We start from the raw sequence: 11,727 nt of genomic DNA on the forward strand, positions 1-11,727 counted from the left end.
CATAATCTAAGTTCCATTACTCAAAACTTACCTCGGATGTTGTCGAATGGCTTCAACGGCTATTCGATCACTTTTCCTTTCCCTTATCCAACTGTGGTCCTCTAAGCTCTTGAGCTAATTCAAACAAATTTAACTTATTAAAGTCTCATTTTGCTAGCTAATGGCCGAATATGACAAGGAGTTTGATAGGTCATATGGCCACCTTTTAGCTCAAATACACAATGATCATCGCATTTTTAATCACATCAAGCAATTTAATACAATTCATTCGAACATCAAAAGAGAAGCTCAAGGTACTTAGCCCATATATACATTAGACATTAGAGTCACATATGTACGAAATCACGAATCAATTCAACATACTAGCTAATATTTCCCTTAGCGAATTTTCTAAGTCAAGCTAAAGCCATCAATAGGCTACCTATGGCCGAACATACACATCAACTCATATACTCATTCATGTGGCCGAACATACATGTCTATGTTGGGGCCGATTGCAACACTTAATACATTCTACAAGTATGGTCACTTGTATTAACTAAACACAATTTTGTTTCAAGTTCAAAACTTGGCTAATACACACATATACACTAGTAAATCGAACACTAGCATTTGCACTTCACCTTACTACCATTTCTCATCCAATAACGTGAACAACAACATATTTCTCTTCTACTTCCTACCATGGCCGAATGCATCACAACACCATGCCATTTCAATTTTGGTCATGGTTGAACAAGGAACTTAATGTCTCACTCAAGGATGCTAAAAAGGAGATTCAAGAGTCATCAATCCACCATCTCATGCATCATTACAAGCTTCACTTTTAGCATGCAAATAACATCAACACAAATCCACCTTAGCCGAATATCATCTCCATGACATAGTAAAGATTTGAACCATGGGCTAGTTAGAACTCAAGCTAACAAAAAAAAACATGCATGAATCTCATGGCACAACATCAAACTTACCTTCACCTAGCTACAAGCATGGCCGAATCTCTTCAACATTTCCTCCCTTCTTTCTTTTGAATTTTCGGTCAAGAAGAATGAAAAAAGGATGGACACATTTTTTTTTCTTTTGTTTTCATCATTTTCTTTCTCCTTTCTTTTTTTTTCCATTTCTTTATTACTAACTTTATTTTATTGTTTCCTCCCATGATGCACCAACACAACATATCTGTGACATGTTTTGCCCATCTTCCTTTGTCCACCCTAATGTCATGGCCGGCCACTACTAGATGGTGGGGAAATTTGACATGCAAGTCCCCTCCTTTTTCAACATGCACTAATAGGTCCTTATGTTTTGATCTATCACATTTCAAAAGTGTCACACATAAGTCCTATTGACTAAATTCACATGCAATTTACTAAATCGAAGCTTAAAATTTTCACATTTATTTTAGACAATAAATATCATATTCAAATAATTTAGTGACTCGGTTTAGCGGTCTCGAAACCGCTTTCCTACTAGGGTCACTTTAGGGCTGTCACAACTACATTTAAAAAGATTGTCGAAAGGTTCATTGAAATGGGAATTGTGAAGTTTGACGATTCTTCAGAACCTAATTGCTCTGACAATGAAGTAAATGAAATATTTGAAAGTAGGGGCAAGAGAGTTGTGATGCCTTGAATAAGCCAAAAGCCTAAAAGGAATATCGGGGAATCTGAATGATATATCCAAAAAGGGAACTAGGGAGTAAAAGTTTCCAAACCCTTGTATACTTGGGAATGTTTTGAATAATAGGGCTGTGGAAGAAATTCCTGTAGTATTTAGACCTTACTCAGAGTAATGTTCGAAACAATCTTGTTGCTTTAAGCCTAGAGGCAAGAAGAATTTCTTTGTGAAATAGGCTCATGTTCAAACATCATTATTTTAATGAAGTACATTTTCGCTATCATTTTGAGCAAATATTCTTTTATTCTTTCCATAAGTAATTGTTTTATTCTTTTCGCCGAAGTAATTATCTTGGTCCTTTTAAACTTTCTTCAATCATTCCTTCATAATCATACCATGCAAATAATAATTCTTAAATTCATTCATTCATTGCATATTTTTGTACCTATAATAGGTCCCAGGATATCAATGTCATGAGTGACGCTGCTACTGACTCAGAATCACTTTTTGAGCAAGACATGTGTTTAGAGGGATCTCAAGACTTTGAAGATGACAGAGATTGTGACTTATCTCAGGACTTGTTAAGGATGGTAGAATAAAAGGAAAAGCAAATTCTGTCGCATAAAGAGACAATGGAGGTGGTGACTTTGGAAAAAGGAAAAGCTGTAAGAATCGGAGCATGCATAACCGAAAAAATAAAGCGAGACCTTGTTGGGCTACTTTAAGAATTTAAATATGTCTTTGAATGGTCCTACCAAGATATGCCCGGGTTGAGCACCGATATTGTAGTACATCACCTTCCCATAAAAGAAGATTGCACGCCGATTCAGCAGAAACTTCGAAGGATGATGTAACACCCCGAATTTGGGCCTAGAAGTATTGGGCCTTGAGTGGGGGTCCGTAAGGAGGTTGTATATAGGTATTTAATTGTGCAATGAAATGAAACAATTAAATGTTTGCTATTAGTGGTTAATGGCTTTGAGAAGTGTTGGAGAAATCTTGGGTTCAAACTTGGGCTTTAGCAAAAATTTTGGTATTAAGTGAAAAAAACACGGATGCTTGGATAAGGGTTTTAAATTATTGTGTTAAATAAATGACACAAGGAAGCTTGTAGTCTAGTGGTTGTGGCGTCATTAAGGTTGTATGGGAGCACTGGGTTCAAGCCTTGGCTCTTGCAATTTATTTTGTTTTTTTAAAGGGAACTGGACTTTGGCCTTTAGACCTTATAATTAATTGGGGATAAAATATGACACAAAAAGCCTTGTGGCTTAGTGGCAAGTAGCGTGTGGAGCATTTAAGGGGAGGCATAGGTTGAATCCCATGGCAAGCAAGGAGCATTTATTTTGCTAACAGGGGTGGCAAGAGTTGGTGTTGAATTTAAACTCTAATGTTGGAGGATCCCACATCGGAAGCTAACATAAGAGTGGTTGTGAAGTCGGCTTTAAATAGAGGAACCATGAAGAGAGTAAATGTACCTTTCTTGGTGATCCCTTTCATTGTATGGCGTGCTCGTTTGGGTTGGGCGTCGGCTAAGAGTGCTCGAGTGTGGATTAACTCCAGCCTCCTATCGTGTGTATTTCTTACTACTCTAGGCTGTAGGATGGCTACTTTGAGGCATGATGGGTCGAAAGGGGTCATGTGGGCCTAATGGGCCTACAAGCCCAATTGGATAAGTTGTTTGATTGTGTAGTAAATTTGGGCTAGGCTAGGTGAATCTAATATTTGTGGCTAGATTTGGGCTAAAAGGCCACACGAGTGCAGGGCCCATTTGGGTGAGAATGGGCTTTAGAGCCATTAGTATTGTTATCCATGTTTAAAATACTTTGGTTTACAAAATTACCAAAATACTCGCTTTGTAAAATTACTAAAATACCCTTGGTTTATAAAATTACCAAAATACCCCTAGTTTGTAAAATTACCAAAATACCCCTAGTTTGTAAAATTATCAAAATACCCCTAGTTTGTAAAATTACCAAAATACCCCTAATTTGTGAAATTCTTGAAATACCCTCGACACAGTAAAATTATTGAAATACCTCGACTTGTAAAATTACCAAAGTACCTCGATTTATAGAATTACTGCTTTTACCCTAGATTTGTAAAATTACCGTTTTACCCTCGATTTATAGAATTACCGTTTTACCCTCGGTTACTGTAATTACTATTTTACCTCGATTTATAGAATTACCGTTTTACCCTAATTTACATAATTACCGCTTTTACCCTAATTTACATAATTACCGCTTTTACCCTAATTTACATAATTATCGTTTTACCCTCGATTTACGTAATTACCGTTTTACCCTCGATTTACGTAATTACCATTTTACCCTCGATTTATAGAATTCTTTGTTTTACCTCGATTTACAAAATTACTAAAATACCCTTGGTTTGTGAAATTACCGTAATACCTCAATTTGTAAAACTACCAAAATACCTGTATGGTAAAATGACGAATATGCCCTTATGTTCCGTATGGTGATGTGCTTAGGATTTACATATATTGATATTGGATTAGTTAAGTTTGAGTGACGGTGGTGGTTATCGAGGCGATTGATTTTGGAAATGTTTCAACTTCAACCCATAACAGTGTGTACTAACCCTCGTAATAGCTTAGATTAATATTTTCTAAAAGTCAAAGCTTCATATTTTAGTGATTCGGGAATTAATATTTAGATCTATTTTTTCACGACGTTTAAGTTGGATTCACAACGGATATGGGGTAGGAAGGTATTTGGAACGCTCTTCAATGAGTAGATCTTTTGGTAAGTATTCGAACCTTCTTTCCATTTGTATCTTGTGGTTTAAGAAAAGTGAAAACCCTCTCGTCGACTAAGGCTAAAAGGGTTTTTGGTGTTATTTGGTTTGTTGGTGCTAGTGAGGATTAAAGGCTACAGATCGAGGAGTGTGTGAAAAGCTTGGATCATCGGAGTGACTAAATCTAGTCATCAACTTCGCAAAGGTATGAACCCAAGGGCCATTGTGGATGGTGGTAGAATGTGTAAGTGATGATAATAGGTAGTTTTCGATTTGGTTTAATATTAACATGGTCTAATCTATAAGTGGTTGATTATAGGAGAAATCGCATAGGAGATCTCGTCAAGGAATATCGCAAATCAGGTGTGTAACGAACCCTTTCATAACTTAAAGCGATAAAATGCCGAAAAGCCGAAATGCCGAAATTCTGGCATTTCGAGGACTTGTGAGCAAGCGAACGCTCACTAGTTAGTTAGAATCGATGAGACGGTGATCGAGAACGATGGAAACGGTAAGAATGTGATTTTGGCGTTCTTGGTAAGTTGGGCCTCGAGGGGTCAAGTGGGGCCCATTGGGCTTCGGGCCCATTTGGGTAAAATTGGTAGAAAACGAAATCTGTTAAATTGCATGATAAGACCGTTAAAACCGTTATGGAATATAGGCTAAGTGGGCCTAGACGATGAATTGGCTAAGTAGGGCCCATTAGGGTTTTAGGCCCAATAACTCGATTTCGCTAAAAATGGGCCAGAATCACTGTTTGCACCCATGGATTGTTAGTAATCGTTAATGAACATGGAAACCCTAATTTTTGGTAAAATTACGAGATTACCCTTATAATATGAAAATGACCATTTTGCCCCTAGGTAAAAATGACCATTATACCCCTAGGGTTTATGTATGATTTTAATACATGGGATTTTGATAAATATGGTATGTATGATATGCACATGAAATGTATGCTATGCACATGATATGTATGATATGCACATGAGGTAATCATAAATGCATTGGGTTGGGTTTTTATATGGATGGAGGAAGTGAAAAAGGGCTTATGCCCTAGTTATCAAAAGGGCTTATGCCCCAGTTATAAAAGGGCTTATGCCCCAGTTATTGAAAGGGCTTTTGCCCCAGTTATTAAAAGAGGCTAGGCCTCCAGTTATATGATAAAGCAGCTATGCTGCCAGTGGAGAGTTTGGCGGGGTGGGTCGAGTTAATCCCACATGGTGTGTTGGTTGGTACGGTGGAGAGTAGCGGATGGTGGGTTGAGTAGTCTCCCAAATGGGTTGCATTCTTTCATTGAAATTATATGTGACATTGAAATGGGCCTAAGGGCCATACCGATTACTGAGAAAGGCTTGACCCAAGAATATGAAATGTGAAAAGGCTTCGCCCAAGAATATGAAATATGAAAAGGCTTTACCCAAGATATGAAATATGAAATATGAAAAGGGCTACTGACCAAATGCATGATTGAGATTGGATTTGGGCTTAGACCCAACAGGCCGTTATTGTTTTGGGCTCGAAAGGGCTTGTTGCACATCGAGTTTCCAAACTCACCCCTTTCCTTAACCTTGCAGTGAGCCTTGATGTGGGGACTTGGGCGGAGGGATTCAGAGTGGCCACGGTGATTGTCTTTGGACTTTTAAATAAGTGTTGGTTTTCATTTAATTTCCTTTAATTATTATTTATTTTGGGTTGTAATAAGGCCAATTTTAACTTTCCTTTTATTTTTTTTGAATTATTTTAATTTTAATAACTTTAAAAATTGGTTAATAATTATTCAAATGGGCTAGACTTAGGACGTGTTTTCAAAATGATACTTGTTTTCAAAATATCTCAACACCACGATTAATCGATTTATCAAAGACGCCCACTTAAACAAATTTAAACTCGAAATAACAAAGTGTGGCTATAGTTGTGGGCATGTCTAGGATTGGATCCAATTAAAGAGCTTGGTACTTAAGCGGCCTTCATGGCTCACCTCCTGTCTCGGATACCTACGGTGCCCAGCTTCCATACACTTTGTTAACTCAATAAAATGTATGGTTTTAAAACACTAAAACGGAACGTGGGTTTTCAACTCCAATGTGGCACGTCAGATTCGGCCATAACGTCTGGACCAGGTTTGGGGTGTTACATTTAGTGGTATCAGAGCTAAGTTGCAACAACTCGGCTGTGGATCGGGTCCGAAAATTTTTCAAAAATTTAGGCCTAAGAAGGTATTTTGGAAATGGTTTTGAAAAGTTCATTTTAAAGATGTTTTGAGTATATATGTTAAAATGGTCAAAGTTTTTTGTTTTAAATCAAGAGTTTCAAAATAAAGGGTGTTTTCTAATCAAAGTTTTAAATTTCTATTTTCGGTGATCAAAATATGGTTTTCGAGTTTTAAATGGATTGAGAAAGAAGTGGCGCATGAATCCCGGCACCAAGTCCGTAAGTATTTCATTCCTCATATTACATCGTATTAAGATATTATGTAGATAGAACCGAGACCATATCATGACATTATGACTAGGGCAACCCTAAAACTCTAGAATACCGAGACCGTAGCTAGGCTATGATTACGTGAAAATAGAAACTTTAAAAACTATCTCTCGCATAAGACATATGAATAAATAGTAAAATTTTGAGATCTTTGTAGTTAATTGATATGTGTCTTGGTAATGTAGAGTATTGATATGGATTCTAAGGGTAAGCAAAGTCTACCAACTGGGTTGCGGTAACTCTGAGCTTGATCTTTGAGGCATCGCCGAGTTAGTAAGGAAAGTGGTAGAGGAAGTATTGGATACCAAACTTAAGGAAATTAGGGAAACGCTCAAGCGTGGTGCATGGAGTGTAAGAAAAGGAAGGATTCTAGTTCTTAGAAAACCAAGCCTCGTTCTGTGAAACATGTTAAGGCACGACCAAACTATCCAATCTGCAAAGACTGCAACGGACGTCATCCGGGTGAATGCCATAGGAAGACAGGAGCATGTCTTAGATGTGGGTCCAAGGAGCATCGAGCTCGGGATCGCCAAGTTTATTTTATTTAAATATGTGTTACGAATTGTATGCGTGCTTGATAAATGTTTCTTTACTTTGGTAATTAGATGTTTTGGGTCGTACTAAGAATTATTTTTAATTAGAGTGCGTGAGCGGAAGCATAGAGGTTTGACTTAAGTAATCTGATTAGTTGATAGTTGGAAATTTCGAGGACGAAATTTCTTTAAGGGGAGTATAATTGTAACACCCCGAATTTGGGCCTAGAAGTATTGGGCCTTGAGTGGGGGTCCGTAAGGAGGTTGTATATAGGTATTTAATTGTGCAATGAAATGAAACAATTAAATGTTTGCTATTAGTGGTTAATGGCTTTGAGAAGTGTTGGAGAAATCTTGGGTTCAAACTTGGGCTTTAGCAAAAATTTTGGTATTAAGTGAAAAAAAACCTGGATGCTTGGATGAGGGTTTTTAAATTATTGTGTTAAATAAATGACACAAGGAAGCTTGTAGTCTAGTGGTTGTGGCGTCATTAAGGTTGTATGGGAGTTCAAGCCTTGGCTCTTGCAATTTATTTTGTTTTTTTTAAAGGAACTCGGACTTTGGCCTTTAGACCTTATAATTAATTGGGGATAAAATATGACACAAAAAGCCTTGTGGCTTAGTGGCAAGTAGCGTGTGGAGCATTTAAGGGAGGCATAGGTTCAATCCCATGGCAAGCAAGGAGCATTTATTTTGCTAATGTGGGGTGCAAGAGTTGGTGTTAAATTTAAACTCTAATGTTGGAGGATCCCACATCGGAAGCTAACATAAGAGTGGTTGTGAAGTCGGCTTTAAATAGAGGAACCATGAAGAGAGTAAATGTACCTTTCTTGGTGATCCCTTTCATTGTATGGCGTGCTCGTTTGGGTCAAGGCGGCTAAGAGTGCTTAGAGTGTGGATTAACTCGGTCTCCTATCGTGTGTATTTCTTACTACTCTAGCTGTAGGATGGCTACTTCGGGGTCGATGGGTCGAAAGGGGTCATGTGGGCCTAATGGGCCTACAAGCCCAATTGGATAAGTTGTTTGATTGTGTAGTAAATTTGGGCTAGGCTAGGTGAATCTAATATTTGTGGCTAGATTTGGGCTAAAAGGGCCACACGAGCGTGTGGGCCCATCTGGGCCGAGAATGGGCTTTAGAGCCATTAGTATTGTTATCCACGTTTAAAATACTTTGGTTTACAAAATTACCAAAATACCCTGCTTTGTAAAATTACTAAAATACCCTTGGTTTATAAAATTACCAAAATACCCCTATTTTGTAAAATTACCAAAATACCCCTAATTTGTAAAATTATCAAAATACCCCTAGTTTGTAAAATCACCAAAATACCCCTAATTTGTGAAATTACTAAAATACCCTCGACATTGTAAAATTATTGAAATACCTCGACTTGTAAAATTACCAAAGTACCTCGATTTATAGAATTACCGCTTTTACCTCGATTTGTAAAATTACCGCTTTTACCTCGATTTATAGAATTACCGTTTTACCTCGGTTTACGTAATTACTATTTTACCCTCGATTTATAGAATTACCGTTTTACCCTCGGTTTACGTAATTACTATTTTACCCTCGATTTATAGAATTACCGCTTTTACCCCTAATTTACATAATTACCGCTTTTACCCCTAATTTACATAATTACCGCTTTTACCCCTAATTTACATAATTATCGTTTTACCCTCGATTTACGTAATTACCGCTTTTACCCTCGATTTACGTAATTACCATTTTACCTCGATTTATAGAATTACTGTTTTACCTCGATTTACAAAATTACTAAAATACCCTTGGTTTGTGAAATTACCGTAATACCCTCAATTTGTAAAACTACCAAAATACCTCAGTATGGTAAAATGACGAATATGCCCTTATGTTCCGTATGACCTGATGTGCTTAGGATTTACATATATTGATATTGGATTAGTTAAGTTTGAGTGATGTGGTGGTTATCGAGGCAATTGATTTTGGAAATGTTTCAACTTCAACCCATAATGTGTGTACTAACCCTCGTAATAGCTTAGATTAATATTTTCAAAAGTCAAAGCTTCATATTTTAGTGATTCGGAATTAATATTTAGATCTATTTTCACGCACGCTTAAGTTGGATTCACAACGGATATGGGGTAGGAAGGTATTTGGAACGTTCTTCAATGAGTAGATCTTTTGGTAAGTATTGAACCTTCTTTCCATTTGTATCTTGTGGTTTAAGAAAAGTGAAAACCCTCGTCGACTAAGGCTAAAAGGGTTTTTGGTGTTATTTGGTTTGTTGGTGCTAGTGAGGATTAAAGGCTACAGATCGAGGAGTGTGAAAAGCTTGGATCATCGGAGTGACTAAATCTAGTCATCAACTTCGCAAAGGTATGAACCCAAGGGCCATTGTGGATGGTGGTAGAATGTGTAAGTGATGATAATAGGTAGTTTTCGATTTGGTTTAATATTAACATGGTCTAATCTATAAGTGGTTGATTATAGGAGAAATCACATAGGAGATCTCGTCAAGGAATATCGCAAATCGTGTGTAACGAACCCTTTCATAACTTAAAGCGATAAAATGCGAAAAGTCAAAATGCCAAATTCGGCATTTCGAGGACTTGTGAGCAAGCTTAACGCTCACTAGTTAGTTAGAATCGATGAGACGGTGATCGAGAACGATGGAAACGGTAAGAATGTGATTTTTGGCGTTCTTGGTAAGTTGGGCCTCGAGGGTCAAGTGGGGCCCATTGGGCTTTCGGGCCCATTTTGGTAAAATTGGTAGAAAACGAAATCGTTAAATTGCATGATAAGACTGTTAAAACCGTTATGGAATATAGGCTAAGTGGGCCTAGACGACGAATTGGCTAAGTAGGGCCCATTAGGGTTTTAGGCCCAATAACTCGATTTCGCTAAAATGGGCCGTAATCACTGTTTGCACCCATGGATTGTTAGTAATCGTTAATGAACATGGAAACCCTAATTTTGGTAAAATTACGAGATTACCCTTATAATATGAAAATGACCGTTTGCCCCTAGGTAAAATGACCATTATACCCCAGGGTTTATGTATGATTTTAATACATGGGATTTTGATAAATATGGTATGTATGATATGCACATGAAATGTATGCTATGCACATGATATGTATGATATGCACATGAGGTAATCATAAATGCATTGGGTTGGGTTTTATATGGATGGAGGAAGTGAAAAGGGCTTATGCCCCGCTTATCAAAAGGGCTTATGCCCTGCTTATCAAAAGGGCTTATGCCCCGCTTATAAAAGGGCTTATGCCCCGCTTATTGAAAGGGCTTTTGCCCCGATTATTAAAAGAGGCTAGGCCTCGGTTATATGATAAACTATCTATGCCGCCAAAGGAGAGTTTGGCGGGTGGGTCGAGTTAATCCCCACATGGTGTGTTGGTTGGTACGGTGGAGAGTAGCAGATGGTGGGTTGAGTAGTCTCCCCAAATGGGTTGCATTCTTTCATTGAAATTATATGTGACATTGAAATGGGCCTAAGGGCCATACCGTTTCTGATAAAGGCTTGACCCAAGAATATGAAATATGAAAAGGCTTCGCCCAAGAATATGAAATATGAAAAGGCTTCGGCCCAGTATTATGAAATATGAAATATTGAAAAGGGCTATGACCAAATGCATGATTGAGATTGGATTTGGGCTTAGACCCAACAGTAGTTATTGTTTTGGGCTCGAAAGGGCTTGTTGCACATCGAAGTTTCCAAACTCACCCCCCTTTCCTTAACCTTGCAGGTGAGCCTTGATGTGAGGACTTGGGCCGGAGGGGATTCAGAGTGGCCACGGTGATTGTCTTTGGACTTTTAAATAAGTGTTGGTTTTCATTTAATTTCCTTTAATTATTATTTATTTTTGGGTTGTAATAAGACCAATTTTAACTTTCCTTTTATTTCTTTTCGGAATTATTTTAATTTTAATAACTTTAAAAATTGGTTAATAATTATTCAAATGGGCTAGACTTAGGACGTGTTTTCAAAATGATACTTGTTTTCAAAATATCTCAACACCACGATTAATCGATTTATCAAAGACGTCCACTTAAACAAATTTAAACTCGATATAACAAAGTGTGGCTATGGTTGTGGGCATGTCTAGGATTGGATCCAATTAAAGAGCTTGGTACTTAAGCAGCCTTCATGGCTCACCTCCTCTGTCTCGGATACCTACCTGGTGCCCAGCTTCCATACACTTTGTTAACTCAATAAAATGTATGGTTTTAAAACACTAAAACGGAACGTGGGTTTTCAACTCCAATGTGGCACGTCAGATTCGGCCATAACGTCTGGACCAGGTTTGGGGTGTTACAAATGAGGCTAGACA

At 37.7% G+C, this 11,727-nt stretch overlaps 1 long non-coding RNA gene across 1 annotated transcript; it reads left to right on the top strand.

Moving 5' to 3' along the window:
* Positions 1 to 4,691: 4,691 nt before the first annotated feature.
* On the top strand, positions 4,692 to 11,336 carry LOC128281737 (uncharacterized). Its single transcript, XR_008271999.1, has 2 exons — positions 4,692 to 4,737; positions 11,143 to 11,336. It is a non-coding gene; the product is annotated as an uncharacterized LOC128281737 (long non-coding RNA).
* The last annotated feature ends 391 nt before the right edge of the window (positions 11,337 to 11,727 follow it).

The sequence above is a fragment of the Gossypium arboreum genome, chromosome 10 (genome assembly GCF_025698485.1).
Source record: "Gossypium arboreum isolate Shixiya-1 chromosome 10, ASM2569848v2, whole genome shotgun sequence".
Taxonomy (NCBI): domain Eukaryota; kingdom Viridiplantae; phylum Streptophyta; class Magnoliopsida; order Malvales; family Malvaceae; genus Gossypium; species Gossypium arboreum.